The sequence below is a fragment of the Musca autumnalis genome, unplaced genomic scaffold, assembly GCF_047663935.1.
Source record: "Musca autumnalis isolate F117 unplaced genomic scaffold, ASM4766393v1 scaffold_4, whole genome shotgun sequence".
In the NCBI taxonomy this organism is placed as follows: domain Eukaryota; kingdom Metazoa; phylum Arthropoda; class Insecta; order Diptera; family Muscidae; genus Musca; species Musca autumnalis.
In genome coordinates this window covers 86,425,497-86,444,990 of record NW_027411977.1, presented here as the reverse complement: position 1 = coordinate 86,444,990, position 19,494 = coordinate 86,425,497, and the positions used below count along the sequence as shown (strand labels likewise).

Genomic DNA, 19,494 nt, shown 5'->3' with positions numbered 1-19,494 from the left:
TCTTTTACGAGTCTTACTATTAAAAAGTACGGGAACAAAGCTATAATGTTTCATATGGAATGGGGAATATATAATTGTTTTATAGTAATTGCCGGACAAACCAGCGAATGTATGTAGGTACCAGGATATGAACATATAAAGGCAAGGGAGGTATATTAAGTTCGTTTTTCCGTTTGCAACGCGTTGAAATAATCATTTGCGGGGTAAAATTCTGAGTGCTGTCCATAAAACGGTAACGACCGATTTCGGGTTATTTTGATGTCTTTAGCTAAATGTTCCAGCGAATTAGCGAATTAGCAAACGTCGAAATACCTGAAATCGGGTATTTCGGTTCTATGGGGGCTATACCAAAATGTGGACCGTATAGTCCGTCATCGAACCTGACCTTCCTGAAATCAAAAGAGGGATCTTTCCAAAATTTCAACGTTATATTTCAAGTTTTGTGGATGTTAGAGCGATTACGAATGAACGGATATGCATAAAGAACGTAAAAGTTAAAACACAATAAAAATAATTAAGAAAATTAAGCTACAGTGTTTTATTTATAAATGCACTAAAAGCTAGAAAATATTTATTCGCTTAGCATCAAATGGTATATTCTTCTCCATGATGGAATCTCTCAAATAGAGATTTCATTATGAAGAAGAATATACTAATTGATGCTAAGCGAACAATTATTGCCCATCTTCGAATTGAAATTAAGTTTGCACAAAATATGACGAAGGTCAAATTTTAGACCATTCGGTCCATCGTGCTCTCCAGTCACTGCATGTGACGCCATAGGAGTTTTTTTCACACGGTGTCATAGGGTTGTTTTGCACCTTTCAGGTTATTTTCTCAAGAAGTATGGACTTGCCCCAAAGTGAAACTTGTACCTGATCTAAGTCTGGTAGAAATTTCACGATGTGCAAAGTATGGACCAAATCGGTTACTTCCTTTGTGACGACGTATTATTTACTTTGAAGCTGGGGTAGGTTCAGCGGGGCCAGGGTCGTCACAAGAATTTATTTGTTATTGGGCATTAGAGAGAGGGAAGGTACACAGTTTATTTTTCTTTAAAACGTTATAAACAATCCTTTATTTATTATTAAAAAATACACTTTACACAACACTGTATTGAGCATTATTATGATGATGAATAGTTGGCAGCGGCTTTGGCACGGTAGCGGTCCGATCAATGTTAACGGCAGAATAGTTGGTAGCGGCTTTGGCACGGCAGCGTCCCGATGAATACTGACGGTAGAATTGTTGGTAACCTTTTTGGCACAGCAGAAGCCAAAGAACGTTGACACGGAACTACAGTTGTATATACGTCGGAAGCCAAGGGCACGGCAATCCCCCACTTGACTGCAAACACACACACTACACAAATAGGTCTAAAGCCACGGGCACGGCAATCCCCCACCAGACTCTAAACGCACACACACGTTCCACAAATATGTCTGAAGCCAAGGGCACGGCAATCCCCCACGTGACTTCGAACACACACACATAGATGTCTAAAGCCAGGGGTACGGCAATCCCCCTCCTGACTCTAAACACACACTCACACGTTCACAAATATGTCTGGGGCCAAGGGCACGGTAATCCCCCACTTGACTCCAAACACTCCACAAATAATATGTCTAAAGCCAAGGGCACGTTGTAAACCCCACTTGACTCTAAACAACAACACTACACAATATGCCTAAAGCCAAGGGCACGTTGTAAACCCCACTTGACTCTAAACAACAACACTACACAATATGCCTAAAGCCAAGGGCACGTTGTAAACCCCACTTGACTCTAAACAACAACACTACTAATTTCTGTTTAGCCGAGGGCAACGTTATAAACCCCACTCAACTCCACAGAACTACTAATAAACTACATCTACAATTTGCCAAGGGAACGTTGTAAACCCCACTTACCACACCAGCCATCAACAGACCACCGACGTAGCCAGGGGGGGGGCCCGGGGGGCCCGGGCCCCCCCCGAAATGATTTTCGATCCCATAGGATATTAGCTTATGCTACACATTTTTTTAATTTTTGAATACAATATTAAAATATTTTAAATTGTTCAAGAAATATGTAAAGTAGTTGGAAGTATTACAGAGAATTATTCAACTACATTGGTATACTTATTGTCCATCATATTTGAAAGTATTAAAATAATGATGAAGTTAGGCTTTTTGAGCAATTTTATGCATAGTTCTTGTTAAGTTTTAAGGTGTTGTTTAAGCGTTTAATCGGAATTTTAGGCTGACTGTGTTACTGAGTTCAGAACGAAACGTTTATTTGTATTTATTGAACGTTTGTAACATATTACGTCCAATAATTTGGCTTATAAACAACATGCAGAAAAAATTTTTGCGATATTTTGTTTTTGAAATTTTTTATAAGAGCAATTCAACAATAAAAGATAAAACCGTTGCTTAATCTTTGTGGTTTTAAGTGATTGTATATTTTCTCTAACACGTTTTTATAATGAACTATTTTGAAATTATATAGCAACCATGTTTTATTCTGTTCCACCGCAGTGTCGTAAATGTCTATTGGACAAAAGGATTTTTCTCTCGAATTTTTATGTTTTGTTCGACCATTCGAATGTTAATAAAATCAAGATTATTGAGCTTGAGGTCAATGTTTATATTTTACTAGCTGAACCCGAAGCGCGCTACCCCGAATAAGGTAAAATATAGTTTGACAAATTTATTTGTAAGCCAATTTTCGTCACTCATTCCAACTTTCATTAAAATCGGGCATATAAAGCGTGCTTGGTCCATCAAATACATGAAATCGGACGAAAATATGTATGGGAGCTATATCAAAATCTGAACCGATTTCAATATAATTTGGCAAATGTATTTCTAGACCAAATTCCTGCACACATCCAAAATTTGGAGACATTATCTGTTACCATTCTATAGACATTTGCAAAAAAAATCTAAATTTTTTTGCAGGTACCTCCGATTTTGATGATATATCTCCGGATCAATGCGGAATTTCAGAAATTTGTATAGCATATGTTACTTTCTGGCCATGTAGTGATATACTCTAAAAATTTCTGGAAGATCAGTTCAGCGTTTTTTGATTCCATAAACTTCATACAAATAAACGTACAAACATTTTTCTACTTTATATATATTGATTTATTACATATTATTTCCAATATTTCAAAATTACAATGAATTTCATCTTCAGGGATATTTCTGTCGATTACTCTTAGAATAAAACCAGAAAAAAACGTCATGTAAATCCACAGCAATTGTATTTTGATAAGTACTTCCTTCGGTAAATGACTTTATGACGACAAACGAAATCAACAAACTGATCGGAAACAGGTTCTTCTTCGTCAAAATCTCAACAAGTACCACTCGACTTTGCGGATAAGAATATACCCTGAGCCTGTGTGAATTGAAACTTTCATCTATAGACAGATCGAATAGCGGCTACTCAGCCAAAATCCTTAAACCCAAAAACTTTGTAGCCATTTTCGGACGTATGAACTTGTAAACAAAATATGGATTTGTATCATTGATCACAAATATTGCGGAGGGTGTATGGAGAAATGGACCGGACCGACATAGTTCATTTTGGAAGTAGACCTTATTTTGGGAGTCATTCATATTAAAAGATATTGCGCCCACCAGTCATTTCAGTTCGCCACAGTATAATTTTCACATTTTGACCCTAATGTCACGAAATATGGTCTTGCCCACGAAAAACATAATAACGCTCTAAACACAAGGAATACCTTCAGTAAAAATTTCTAAAGATCCTCAAATGGACCTTAAACTGCACTTGAACAACTATTTTGAAGGTTTGTGAGGGAGGTACCCCATTTTCGAGCAAAAACTAAGTTTGGAAAAATATTACTAAATCCAAAGTTTGGACCAAATCTGTTGCTCCGTTTAAGAAAACTCGCGCATACCACTTTAGCTAAAATTCTTGAAATCTGGAGGAAAATACCAGAAGAAGTAGACCGAAAACCACCATCTTCTAATTTTGTATATATAAGGCTCGCTGAAATATTGCGATAAACAAAGTTTGGACCAACGCAGTATCCAGTTCGAAAGTTGTCTTGCGCATTAGACGCTACACATGATTACCTTAGGTGTTCTTTACAGCTTTCGGGCCATTTTCTCTGGAAGTATAGACTTGCCTCTGAAAAACTTGTACTGTAGTAATAGGGGCGGCCCGAGAACACTAGTTGCAAAAAAGCAAAGCGTTTCCAGAGAGTTATTTTTATTTATTAATTTATTTATTTCATATTTTAACTTATAACTAAATTAATAGCATAAAGGAAGTGAAGCCATGGCCATTGATGTCTTAAGCTTACACAGCTTATCCTGGGAGGTCTTAAACTGCACTTCGCTGAAAATTTTTGAAATACTCTGCGGAAGTTTGCCGAAGGACTATATCGATTTGGTCCATTTTCGAAGTTGATCAAAATATCACGAAGGCCAAATTTTGGACAGAATCGGTTGATCTGTTTGAGAATTATCGTGCTCTCCAGGCAGCTACCCAGACGAACGGACATAGCTAAGTCGACTCCAAGTTTTTTGAAACAGATTTCTTCCAAACACACTTTGGCCCTTAAGCCATTATTTCGATGAGGCACATTTTGGCTAAAGGCTGAGAGTATAAAAAATGTAGATTGGGAAAAATTGTGTTTATGGATTTTTGCTAAAAGAATCTATACAGGTATAGACCTTGGATTGGGCGACATAATTTCATTTTAAAAGAATTTAAGACTGGATTCTAGAGTTTCCCTTGTTCCTGATCAATTTATGAGAAGATCCAGGATAGGAAACCAGAATTTCTACATGTGAAGTCCGACGATTGGACGCCAAAATTAGTCTATTGACAGATGCACGATTTGGCGACAGAATTTGTCATTTACATAACCGCGATTATGTGCTAGAATTTCTTGATGGATAGACCAACTATTACTCAGCATTAGTTCTCGGCCTTCAGAAATTATTTGTGATAAGTAGACATCGGATTTTTGCATATCTTTGAAAATTATAATGTTAAGGTATTTGAAAATTAAATATTATGATATTTCTAAAGTTTTCCGATTGTATTCGCTTTCTTTTGGTCTTACTGAAGTGATATCACTGAATTACATAACATTCACTGTAGTTGTGAATTATTTGATAAATGATACGCCCAAAAATATATGGAATTATTATTATATTCATTGTTTTGACCATATATTAACTGTGACATATTGTCAAAAAAGTTCTAAAACCAAGATAAAATTGGCCAAGAAGTCTTACGCCATTTGAATTAATGTAAATGTAAATTATTTCATCAGTAAAATAAGTCTAAAATAAGGTTTACATCTTTGCTAAATAAGACATTTTCGATAACATGAACTTTCAAAATTTTCGTCAGGTGGGCCCCCCCCGAAATGAAATCCTGGCTACGTCCCTGCAACAGACGACTGCCCCGAGTGTCTGTTTGCAGCCTCCTTTTATACCTGTTGGGCGCAGGCCCACACACACCCAGCACAGCAACACAACTGATTGTGTGATGACGTTTGGTAATTCCGGTAATTGCAGCCAGGGTTACCCATGTTTGTTTTGCTGTTGGTTAGTGCCTCGCATTGCCACTAGATGATCCATTTTTCCGTTAATTCAAATAATTTAAGTATTTTATTATTGTAATGGAAATACGAAATAAATAAAATACTGATTGTAGTCAAAAACGACTTTTGATCGTTACACCTTCAAGAGTTTTCGTGCGCACAATTTTTTCCGAACACTTTCGAACTTTTGTGGGGGAAGTACCGGATATAACCCATCTTCGAACTTAAACTAAGTTTGGAGAAAATATTACGAAATCCAAAAAAATGCATAATTTTTCTATTTTTCAACCGCTTTCATTGGTTTTTCTCGTTTTCAAAACCTAATATATTTTTCTTTTTGCTAAAAGTAAATGATTAAACTGTTTGGTTTTGTAAGCAGCTTAGAGCACGAGGAAAACATTTTCCCGTTTTTTGTGCGTTTTTATACCCTCCACCATAGTATGAAAGGTATATTAAGTTTCTTTTTCCGTTTGCAACACATTGAAATATACATTTGTGACCCTATAAAATATATATATTCTTGATCAGGATACAATTCTGAGTCGATATAGCCATGCCCGTTTGTCTCTCCGTCTGTTGTAATCACACTAGCGTCCACAATAATTAAGCTAAGGCGGAATATTTTTCCCAATTGTTTCTTTTTCATATGCAGGTCAAGTTCGAACTGTCAATATAGGTCCACGTTTTGGTACCACCGATTTTCTGTATTTTGAGGATTTTTGCTACATTTTTTGCCTGAACTACCTGTAATTTGAGCTTTGAGTTCCCAGTTGTCGCAAAATATCTCCACCAAAAACTGTCAATATAGGTCCATGTTTTGGTATAGCCCCAATAAAACGGTACCTCCCGATTTTAGGAGTTTTGAGGATTTTAGCTACAATTTGTAACCGAACTACCTGTAATTCGACAGTTGAGGTTCCTAGTGATCAGAATGTTTCATGGTGGAGGGCATGAAAAGTTTGGCCAGGTCGAACATAACACTTTTTACTTGTTTCACACTTCAACAACTATAACTTAGCCATTTGTTAACCGATTTAAAAACATAATAGCTTTTTTCGAAATACATTATTTACCCTTTTAAAAGGAAAAGGATCAAAAGAAAATAAGAGTAAGATGGGTTCGCGCTTATTGCCATATATCCGTTTGTATCAATACAAATGTGAGATGTTCTTAATCATTAGCAATATTTTGAGTAAAATAGACATATAATTAGAATATGCCTTTTTAGCTAAGTAATGGCTTTTTGCCGATTCCGTCCCCTAAATATTATCCGACCATTACAAAAATGGTTTCTGAGACTCCCATCACCAACAAATTTTTCGTGACGGTTAAAATTAAATTCCATTAAATTAAACTAATTCGGACCTCTCCGCTAGCTACGTCTTTGACGAGAGTATATGGTAAATTTCAAATTTCCTTTACAATTACATAGAAAAAAAATTAAAAACTTTTTTGGCGGGCTCATCCGCCATTTTTGGTACATGGGTTACGAAAAAAATCGTGGTTTCAAATCTGTTCGCGTTCACAAAATTGGATGCTGCACACAAAAGTTGTATGCGGTTTTACTCTCTTGTAAAGAAAATATATTTAAAAATTCCTATTGAGTTGTAATAAGAACATGTATATATGAATCGTTAGCAGCATTTGATATCTATCCGTAGATGCTAAAATAGTTGCTAAATTTATTTTTATTTTCGCGGAAAATCAAAAAATATTGAAGAAACCTTGGAATAAATTTTATTTATTCTAAATCAGAGTCCAAAAAATCTCTAAAAAAAATAATTTAAAAATACGTAAAGAATCTAGACAACGCGTAGAAAAATGTGAGACCAAAATTATAAAGATCGCGTTTATAACTTGCATATTACAGCAACAACAAAGAACGGAAACTTATTGTTGGAAATTATTTCAAAAATATATTTTTGGTTAAATACGAAAAATTTGAAAAATAAATGTTGAGAGTTATTCTACTATTTCGCTAAATTTCCATACAAAACCTAAAACTTATTCGAGGAAAATAGTATGTCATCGTGAAAGTATATTTGCTTAGAATGATAAGCAATAGAGTTAAGAAGTACAGAGTAATATTGAAATTACAACCAAAGAAAAAACACACAAGTTAAAAAGAGTGTAATTTGCGAATCCGTTTTAATAAGTTGAGGTGCATGTGCTTTTCAGATACAGGGAGTCCATGTCTATTAATATGCTTGGATTTTCCCATGTTTCATTCAGCGGCCAAAGTGTGCCATCAGTTGCATCTTGCTATTCAAAAAACCTTCAAGTGGGAAAAAAATACGCGATGTGCATATGATTATAAGGTGCATCCGATTTCAATGGCCGCCTATTAAAAATACGTCAATATAAATTATTTTAGACAGATTCGTCAAGAACTGCGGATGTGCCACCGCATTCTATTTTGGGATAAATAGGGATATTACTCCTGAATCTTTGTATTTTGTGACACACCTTTTTGGCAAATATTATAATCGCGTATAAAGGATTACATTTATATAAAAATAATCAAAGAAAATCGCGGTTCAATTCGCGGAATTGTCAAAATATATTTTTGCAAATTTTCCTACTTTCAAGGTATCTATATCCGGCGTTTTAGTGGATGGATTCGAACGCGGAAGAGCTTATTAGATCCGGCACGTAAAAAAACTAAAATCACACGGGGTTCAGGGGTACCTGTACGAAAGTTGTAAATTTCAAAGCCAAAAAATAGGGTTTTTCAGAAAATTTACGCACCAAATTTTCGTCTTTGGACTCCTATTACTAGGAAGCTGTACGGAGCACACTCATGAGATATACACAGAACGACGTGGGATCGCAAGTTCTACAATTCTATAAACTACCTTGGATTATTATCTAGTTGCACCATCTAATTAAACGAAAAATTCGAAAAACACTGAAATCAAAACTTCAAAATGTCAGCATCGATTTTAGGGGGATGCAGTGTATATATCCAAAAGTCATACACTAGAACCATGTTGCCCAAGGGGTATTGTTTAGTTCTTTATTTGAGCACAGGTTCGAATTTTGCATGGTTTGACCAGAAATCAAAAAAGAACACAAAAAAACATGTTTACTTCAACACATTTTTCCCATTTTTTTATATTACCACCAACGCAGGTTCCACGAAAATGATTTGTTATGGTCCATACTATGAGATCGTGGCTAAAACACTTCAATTAATATAAATATATTCATATTTTATAAAATATATTAACAGTTCGCGACTTATTAAAGGGTGAACCTCAACTTCAACGATTGAAAAACTTTTTGAATATTACCATATACCCTCAGCCTATGTGAATTGAAACTTTCATCTACGGTCAGATCGAATGTATTTGTGGTCTTTTCATTATTTTGTGGCCTTTTTTTTGACATTTGAACTTGGCGACAAAAATATGGATTAGGATTAAAGTTCAAAAGTGCTGCAGAAGATGTACTTAAAGGAATGGACCGACATAGTCCACTATGGAAGTGGATCTTATTTTGGAAGTCATATCTTTTCGATAGATGTCGCGCCCACTAGTCATTTCAGTGGACCAGTATGCCAGTAAGCATGGACTGGTCCACGGAAAACATAATACCGTTGTAAGCAGGACAAAAACGAACAGCATCGGCATACATTTCCAAAGGATCTTTGAACAGACCTTAAACTGCACTTAGACACAAATGTTGAACTTTTGTGGAGGAGGTACCCTAAGGTACCTCCATTTTAGAAGTTAAACTAAATTTGGACAACATATTAGAAGATCCAAGGTTCCACTTCGAGTGCTATGGTGCGCTCCAGCCACTACACATGGTGTCATAGGGATTTTTACAACTTTCGGGCTATTTTCTCAGAAAGTATTTACTTGCCCCTGAAAAAATTGTACCATCGTAAGTGGGTCAGTGAATGGAAGTTGCTTCAACAAAACTCAAATTGATTCGAGAGCAGGTCTTAAAGTGAACTTATCCGAAATATTGTGTGTAGGAGTGGACAAATATAGTCCATATTCGAACCTGATCTATACCTAGCAAATATATTAGGATGTGTAAAGTATGGACTAAATCGGTCACTCCCTTCAAGAGTTGTCGTACGAACAATTTTTTCGAACATTTTTGATCTTTTGTGGAGGAGGTACCTGAAGGAGTGGACCGATGTGGCTTATCTTCGAACTTAAACTAAGTTTGCACAAAATATTGCGAAGGACAAATAAATGTTGGACCGAATCGGCAGATCCGTCGGAGAGTTATGCTGCGCTCCAACAACTACACACGGTGTCATATGGGGTTTTTTGCACCTTTCAGGCTATTTTGTCAACAAGTATGGGCTTGCCCCTGATGAAACTTGTACCGTCGTATGGAGGGCCGTGAATACAAGTGGCTACATCAAAAATCAAAACGATTCGAGAGCAGGTCCTAAACTGAACTTTTCCAAAATTTTGTGTGGGAGGTACCCGAAGGCGATGAACGATGGAATCCATATTGGATCCTCATCTAAGTTTGGTAGAAATTTCACTATGTGCTAAGTATGGACCAAGTCGGTTACTCCCTTCAAGAGTTATAGTGCGCACAAATTTTCCGAACATTTTTCGAACTTTTGTGGGAGAGGTACCGGAAGGAGTGGACCGATATTACCCATCTTCGAACTTAAACTAAGTTTGGACAAAATATTGCGATAGCCAAATTTTGGACCAAATCTGTTCATCCGTTCGAGAGTTATCGTGCGCTCCAGCCAGCCACACAGACAGACAGACGGACGGACATTGCTAAATCGACTCCAAATTGTCTGAAACACATTTCGTCCAAACATACTTGGGGTCTAAAACCATTATTTAGATGAGGCACATTTTGCCCGTCTGAAAGTGTATAAGGGCAATATTATTGAAAATTTAACATCGTTGAAGCCAAGGTTTACCCGTTTATAACTCGCGAATAGTGGTTGTATATTGTTCAATTTAAATGCTTTTGGATAAAATGAAATGTTTTTAGACTTGGCAAAAAATATTGGCCTTCAAAGTTGATTTGCGTGGAAGCTGTGGCTATATTTATGTTAAAAAATGGGTAAAAATGGGTTGAAGCCAACGTGTCTTTTTTTGTTTTCTCTCGATTTGTGATTAAACCACACTTATCACGATTTTCCCGTTAAAGTGAAAGTAGAAGGCAAATAAATAAGGATCATCTCACTAGTGTATAACTTCTCAAAATTTGATCAGCGTCTACCATTAAATGATGCTGACATTTTGAAGCCAGATTTTAAGTGTTTTTTGAAATTTTCTTATAATTTCGTTCCGCAAACAGGTTTTTCAAAAAATCATATGTAAGAATGAAGAACTCACGATTCTGATTTATTTGATATATGTGTCGTGAATGTAGCCTACACAGCTTTAGAGAAATCTGTATCCAAATACGAAAATTTTGTGCGAACAAATTTCTAAAAATCATATATTTCGGGTCTAATTTGTACAATTGACATTCGATTTACTCGTGCATGATTGCAAATTTTGGATTTTTACGTTGCGGATCCAATAAATCATTATTCGTTAAAATCCATCTACTAAAACGCGAGATAGGAGAAATTCCAAGGTAGGAAAATCACCTAATATTGTTTCTGAAAACATCGCGCAATTTATCGCGTATTCTGTCGGCTGCTTGCACTACTATGAAAAAACTAGTGCAGCATCTTCCTTTTTGCGGAAACAGAGATTTAAAAACTTCACTGATAAGGGAACTACATTCATTTTATCCCAAAAATAGTGTGTGACGCTACACCCACGGTTCTTGACTGATTGCCTTGAAATAGGTGTACATCGATGCAGATTTTCATGGTGACACTAAAACCGGAACGAAATTGTATGAACTTTGCGCAAATTAGCAATGTTTTATAGGTTTTTTTAATGCTAAGATGCAGCCGATGCTACATCTTAGCGTCCAAAATTTATTTCGAAAAATATATACAAATTGAAAGATATGGTCTTGCTGTACATGAAAATCACATGCGGACAAAACGATTTTGATAATTACGCGATTTACACATATTTTAATAATGCATATAAGTTAAAGCGGTTTATTTGAATTCTATTTCCGTTTTGAGAATTCTAATGATTTATTTCAACAACCCGATAACTTTCCTCAATGGGTAACCTTCTATGTGAATGTAGGTAAAGCAAAATCCGCCCATTTCCTTGGGAGTTTCAAGAAAAATAAAAGAAGTACTCCTATAGAATTTTTCCAATATTTTCAACTCTAGAATGCATGTGAAAACTATTATTCCAAACCAAAATTAGTTTTTTGTAACACAAATATGTGCTTATTTTGGCTATAATATCCTATCTACTATCCCGATGATTATAAGTTTGGTCTCATTTGATTCCCCGTGAAGTCTTTATTTAAAACTGTTACTTTTTTGTAATTTTTGACGGGTAAATGGACCTATATTTTCAAAAAATTCGGATTACATTTAAAATTTTGTCAATTTGTTGTAAATTCCGCGAATGCTGAGAATCATTTTACAAATATTATGCAATCTACTTAATGACGTAATAGCGTTTTTATAATAATTTTTACTTAAAAGCAGAAGTAAAACCGCGATAACATTTGTCCGCAACAACCAAAAATTTGCTCGCGAGCGGATTTGTACTGGGGAATTTTTTCTTAACCTATGTACCAAAAATCGTTAATGTAGCGCGAAAAGAAAAAAATCAATTTTTTGGAAATGGAATATTAAATAATTGGCAGTTTTGCCCATATACCCTCGTTAGCATAAATGCTTAGGGTATAAAAACAAGTAAGAAAGTATCAGTCGGCTTTGCCGACAGAGATATACCCTGAGCCTATGTGAATTGAAACTGTGAGCCAAATTTTAGACCAAATCCGTTGACCACTTCGAGTGCTATAGTGCGTCCAGCCACTACACATGGTGTCATAGTGATTTTTACAACTTTCGGGCTATTTTCTCAGAAAGTATTTACTTGCCCCTGAAAAAATTGTACCATCGTAAGTGGGTCAGTGAATGGAAGTTGCTTCAACAAAACTCAAAGTGATTCGAGAGCAGGTCTTAAAGTGAACTTATCCGAAATTTTGTGTGGGAGGTACCCGAAGGAGTGGACAAATATAGTCCATATTCGAACCTGATCTATACCTGGCAGATATATTAGGATGTGTAAAGTATGGACTAAATCGGTCACTCCCTTCAAGAGTTGTCGTACGCACAATTTTTCCGAACATTTTTGAACTTTTGTGGAGGAGGTACCTGAAGGAGTGGACCGATAGGGTTTATCTTCGAATTTAAACTATGTTTGGACAAAATATTAAAAAGGCCAAATTTTAGACCGAATCGGCGGATCCGTTCGAGAGTTATCTTGCGCTCCATCCACTTCAAACGATGTTATAGGGGCTTTCTGCATCTTTTATGCTATTTTCTCAGGAAGTATGGGGGGCAGTGAATACAAGTTGTTGCAACAAAAATCAAAGCGATTCGAGAGCAGGTCCTAATCTGAACTTATCCGAAATTTTGTGTGGGAGGTACCCGAAGGAGTGGAACGATTGAGTCCATTTTGGAACCTCATCTAAGTTTGGTAGAAATTTCACTATGTGCAAAGTATGGATCAAATCGTTTACTTCCTTCAAGAGTTATCGTGCGCACAAATTTTCCGAACATTTTCGAACTTTTGTGGGGGAGGTACCGTAAGGAGTGGACCGATATAGCCCATTTTCGAACTTAAACTAAGTTTGGACAAAATATTGTGATAGCCAACTTTTAGACTAAATCGGTTCATCCGTTCGAGAGTTATCGTGCGCACCAGCCAGACAGACAGACGGACGGACATGGCTAAATCGACTCCAAATTGTCTGAAACACATTTCGTTCAAACACACTTGGGGTATAAAACCATTACGAGTATTTCGATGAGGCACATTTTGCCCGTATGAAAGTTTATATACCCTCGTTAACACAAATGCTGAGGGTATAAAAAAAACCTTAAACTTTACATGTTCCAAATTTTGTGTGGGAGATACCCCAAGGAGTGGTAAGATGTACGTTTCATATTTGGACGTAATCCAAGTATGTATGCCAGTGTTATGTTAGGCACAACCAAGTTTAGATAGTGCCGGCAGATTTTTTGGAGCTCCAGGGCCATTATCTCAATAAGTATGGACTTGTCCCCGAAAAAGAATACACCATCAAGGAAAAGAATACAAAGTCAAAATTTCGATTTTTAACAAAAAATGTGACGTTTACTGACCATAAACGGTCAAAAAAAAATTTTAAGGAAAATTCTCTTATCATCTCAAAATTCAACCAATTTGGTTGATAAGTTTAGCTAAAATATTCAAAATACCGAAACATTAAAAAGTGCCGTTGCATGGGGACTATCCCAAAACGTTGACCGACCTTCCAAATTTTTTGCTCTCGACATTGTCAGTGAACTACAAGTATTTATACCAAAATTCATCTGCCAACGCCAACTCTTTTTATATTTGGCCACCGTTTATTTGAACTCGCGACATAATGCAGCGTTTTTTGAGGTTATGCGCCATTATCTCGGGAACTATGGACTTGCCCTCGAAAAAAATTACAATGACGTAACGAAGGCCGCACAAACATCCTGCTACAAAAAATTTGATAACGATTCGTGAGGTGTCACTAAACTGCACTTATTTAAAATTTTGTGTGAGATGTACCTGAAGGAGTGGACCGATATAATCCATATTCAAACCTGATGTATGCCTAGAGATAGTATTACCATATGCAATGTTTGGTTCAATTCCGTTACTCCCTTCGAGAGTTATCGTGAGCACAAGTTTTGCGACAATTTTTGAACATTTGTGGGGGAGGTACCTGAAGGAGTGGACCTATATGGCCCATCTTTGAACTTAAATCAAATCTGGACAAAAAATTTCGATACCCAAAATTTAAATTGAATCGATTGATCCGTTCGAGAGTTATCGTGTGCACCAGCCAGACAGACAGACGGACGGACATTGCTAAATCAATTCCAAATTGTCTGAAACATATTTGGGGTCTAAAACCATTATTTCGATGAGGCACATTTTGTCCGTATGAAAGTGTATATACCCTCGTTAGCATAAATGCTGAGGGTATAATAATAAGGAAAATTAAGCTACAGTGTTTTATTTATAAATGCACTAAAAGCTGGAAAATATATGTCCGCTTAGCATCAATCAGTATATTCTTCTCTCAAATAAAACGCTTGCCGTTTAATTTTTTCACCGCTTTTAATTTAAATGCAAGCGTTTTATTTGAGAGATTCCATTATTAAGAAGAATACACTACCTAATGCTAAGCGAAAAGTTTTTTTCTAGCTTTTAGTGCATTTATAAAAAAAAACACTGTAGATAAATTTGTTATACCCTCAGCATTTATGCTAACGAGGGTATATACACTAGGGTTATGACATTTTGACATTTTTTCTCAAAAACGATTTCCTGTAGCGAGAATGTATGAACTTTTGGCTATTAAAGCAAAAATAATATTCATTCCATTTGGTTTAAAAAAAGTTACACACAAAGCACTTTGAAAAAATATTTTTTTGAAAAAGGCTATGAAATGAAAAAATTTCTTTTTCTGTTGCACGAATGAATGATCTTTTGCTTATTTATAACTAAAATAATTTTGATTCCACTTAAGTATTGAAAAAACTCACACTCAAACCACTTTCCATTGATATGATATATGTATGTATGTATGTATATGGAATTATGTTTTATATGATATAAAACGATATATAAGTAATAGGGTGGGGCGATTTGTGTGGAAGGAAAAAAACCTTAATGAGCCCTTCGCGTTTCTGATTCCTGGGGTTGAACTGAGCAAAAAAGTCTACTGGACCATATGTCTACGATGAAAATCGAGCCTCCCGATTTTGACTTTAAGTTTTTTATCTACGTTTTTTTGACATCTTGGCATATAACAGCCAAACCATTGAGATTTTCGATCCAACACAAAGACAAACATTGTAGCCAAGACAGTAATTGAAAACTCTCTAATACATCGCAAAAGCATTGGAACGCTCCTTCAGGCAGTTTTGGCCTTAAGAATGTGCAAACTTTTCGGAAAATGTCGATAAATGACATTGTGCTACAAAATTTGACCCGAAAAATATTCAAGTGTTCTTAAGCAAAATTATATCGTGTTGGGATCCATGGACAACGACAATGCCTTTATTTCGTTTTGGGTCACTTCGTTATATTTTTTTATAACCGTAAAAGTAGTGAAAATCTGGGTTTCTTACATTTTCAAATTTAAACAAGCATATCTTATTTTTCCACAACGGATTTCTTTTGATCCTTCTTCCTTTTAAAGGGGTGAATAATGTCTTTTGAATAAGCTATTATTGTTTTAAATCGGTTAACAAATGGCTAAGTTATAGTGGTTTATGTCTGAAAAACCCCACAAAAAACCTATAAAGGAATTTCTCATAATTTTCAAAAATATAATGTTTTTTTTGTTTTGTTCAATATTTATTTTGAAAATTATGAGAAATTCCTTTATAGGTTTTTTGTGGGGTTTTTCAGACATAAACCACTATAACTTAGCCATTTGTTAACCGATTTAAAACAATAATAGCTTATTCAAAAGACATTATTCACCCCTTTAAAAGGAAGAAGGATCAAAAGAAATCCGTTGTGGAAAAAATAAGATATGCTTGTTTAAATTTGAAAATGTAAGAAACCCAGATTTTCACTACTTTTACGGTTATAAAAAAATATAACGAAGTGACCCAAACGAAATAAATGCATTGTCGTTGTCCATGGATCCCAACACGATATAATTTTGCTTAAGAACACTTGAATATTTTTCGGGTCAAATTTTGTAGCACAATGTCATTTATCGACATTTTCCGAAAAGTTTGCACATTCTTAAGGCCAAAACTGCCTGAAGGAGCGTTCCAATGCTTTTGCGATGTATTAGAGAGTTTTCAATTACTGTCTTGGCTACAATGTTTGTCTTTGTGTTGGATCGAAAATCTCAATGGTTTGGCTGTTATATGCCAAGATGTCAAAAAAATGTAGATAAAAAACTTAAAGTCAAAATCGGGAGGCTCGATTTTCATCGTAGACATATGGTCCAGTAGACTTTTTTGCTCAGTTCAACCCAAGGAATCAGAAACGCGAAGGGCCCATTAAGGTTTCCAAATCGCCCCGGCCTAATAAGTAATGATATGGCGATAAAACTGGTGAGAAACGAAAGCTTATGTTATTTTGGTTGTATTGTGTGGATTAAAAGCAGAGAAGGGCTACTTTGCAAGAAAGTATAGTGAGGGCGCCCACTGAGTTGTTTTTGCATTTGCTTGTCTCTCTTACTTACAGTGTACGTGAATAAAAACAAACGATAGACATTATGTGGTTTTTGTTTTCTTCGCCCATACACACACATTCTAAAACATTGATGATGATGATAAAAACATTAAAGGTTTTTTGTGCGTGAGCTTTTTTTATCGAATCATTTTATAATTAAGATTTTATGTAATCTTATGTAGAAACTCATCACGCTATCATACAGGGATATGCGGTTTTAAAAAAGTCGTAACCCTAATATTCACTTTCATACCGTCAAAATGTACCTCATCGAAATAATGGTTTTAGACCCCAATTGTGTTTGGACGATATCCATTTCAGACAATTTGGAGTTGATTTAGCCATGTCAGTCCGCCTGTCTGGCTGGAGCGTCCGATAACTCTCGAACGGATCAACCGATTCGGTCCAAAATTTGGCTTTCGTAATATTTTGTCCAAACTAAATTTAAGTTCGAAGATGGGTTATATCGGTGTACTCCTCCAGTACCTCCCCCACAAAATATCGACAATGTTCGTAAACTTTGTGCGAACGATAAATCGTGAAGCGAGTTACCTATTTCTAGAAGACTTAGATAAGGTTCCAATGTGGACTTAATCGGTCCACACACAATTTCGCTAAAGTTCAGTTAAGACCTGCTCTCGAATCGCTTTAATTTTTGTTGTAGTAACTTCTACTCACTGCCCCTCATACGATGGTACAACCTTCATTAGGGGCAAATCCATACTTCCTGAGAAAAAAGCCTGAAAGGTGAAAAACCCCCTATATTTTGTCCAAACTTAGTTTCAGTTCGAAGATGGGCAATAAAGGTCCACAATTACCGTTATTTCCCCCAACATATAAAAAATGTCACTAAAATGGTATGCGCTATATCTCTCGAAGGAGCAACCAATTTTGTCCAAACTTTAGATCTTCTAAATTTTGTAGAAAATTTAGTTCAACTTCTAAAACGTCCCATATCGGTCCTATCCTTAAGATACCTCGCCACAAAAGTTCAATATTTGTGTCTAAGTGCTGTTTGGGGTCTGTTCGAAGATCCTTTGGAAATGTATACCGATGCTGTTCGTTTTTCGTGGACAAGTCCATGCTTCCTGGCATACTGGTCCAATAGTTATAAGACGACTCACTGAAATGACTAGTGGGCGCGATATCTATCGAAAAGATATGTCTCCCAAATTAAGATCCACTTCCATAATGGCCATTCCTTCAAGTACCCCCTCCGCAACACTTTTGAACTTTAATCCATAGTATGGAGGGTATATGAAGTTTTTATACCCTACACCACCCTGTGGTAAGGGTATTATGTGTTAGTGGATTTGTATGTAACATGCCTAAGGAAAAGAGATAGACCCATATTTCCTTCTAGGGATATGCATAGAATCACTTTCTGAGTCGATTTATGCATGTCTGTCCGTCCGTTCGCAACGTTCAGGTCGCATTTATTGTTCGATTTGGCTGAAAATTGGGGAACATAATTTTTTTTGCCTAATGATATATATTTTCGGCCGATTTGAGATATTTGATGCACCAATCACGCTGTATCTGTCCAATTTTGATGAAATTTGGAATGTGTGACGGAATTTGGTCTAGAAATAAGTGTGCCAAATTATATAAAAATAAGTTCAGATTTGGATATAGCTCCCATATATATTTTTGGCCGATTTTTGGTGTTTGGTGCACGAAACACGTTATATATGTCTGATCTCAATGAAATATGGAAAGTGTGACGGAATTTGGTCTAGAAATAAGTGTGTCAAATTATATCGAAATCGGTTCGGATTTGGATATAGCTCCCATATATCTTCGCCCGATTTAAGGTATTTGATGCACCAAAGACGCTATGTATGTCTAATTTTGATGAAATTTGGAATGTGTGACGGTGTTTGGTCTAGAAATATATGTGCCAAATTATATCGGTATCTGTTCCCATTTGGATTTAGCTCCCATATATATTTTACCTATTCACAGTGGTGTAGGGTATTAATAGTCGGCCCCGCCCGACTTTGATCCTTTCCTTACTGGTTTTCCGTTTGCAACACCTTGAAATATGCATTTCCGACCCTATAAAGTATATATTAGGGTGCAGGGACGTACGCAGGGGGGGGGCACGGGGGGCCCGGGCCCCCCCCGTAATGGTTTGGTCGAACAAAATTTTTTAAGCTACTGTAACTAGTTATTGTATTTTTTCTCATAAAAATGTTTGTTTATTTGAAGATTTCAAATTAACACTTATATTTTCTTAAGTTTCTGAACAGAAAATTTACATCATTAACAAGTTTTGTAAGAAAATATTTTAAAAATTTTTGTTTGTAAGCTGTTTTTGAGAGAAACTTCCAATAAAATCTGAATTACTTCTTCATGTCATATCAGACCACTATCAAAACCTAATTCCTTAATGAAAATACCCCATGTCTATTACACTGTGCAACATTTTTAAGGTGATCTTGTGCAAACAATTCGAACTGAGGATTTTTTGAAAGTACAGACCCAAACGACAAGAAACCCTAGTTGGGTTTTGTTGTGTCAGATCCAGCTCGGATTTTATGGCCCCATCTAAACATGGTTAAATATTGAGTTTTTAAAGAAATTCGGGGCTATATCTCTGAA

The 19,494-nt window shown here is 35.9% G+C and overlaps 1 protein-coding gene across 1 annotated transcript in view; it reads left to right on the top strand.

Moving 5' to 3' along the window:
- Dscam4 (Down syndrome cell adhesion molecule 4) overlaps positions 1-19,494 on the top strand; it is a 349,041-nt gene that overhangs the window by 219,402 nt on the left and 110,145 nt on the right. The window lies entirely within an intron of this gene.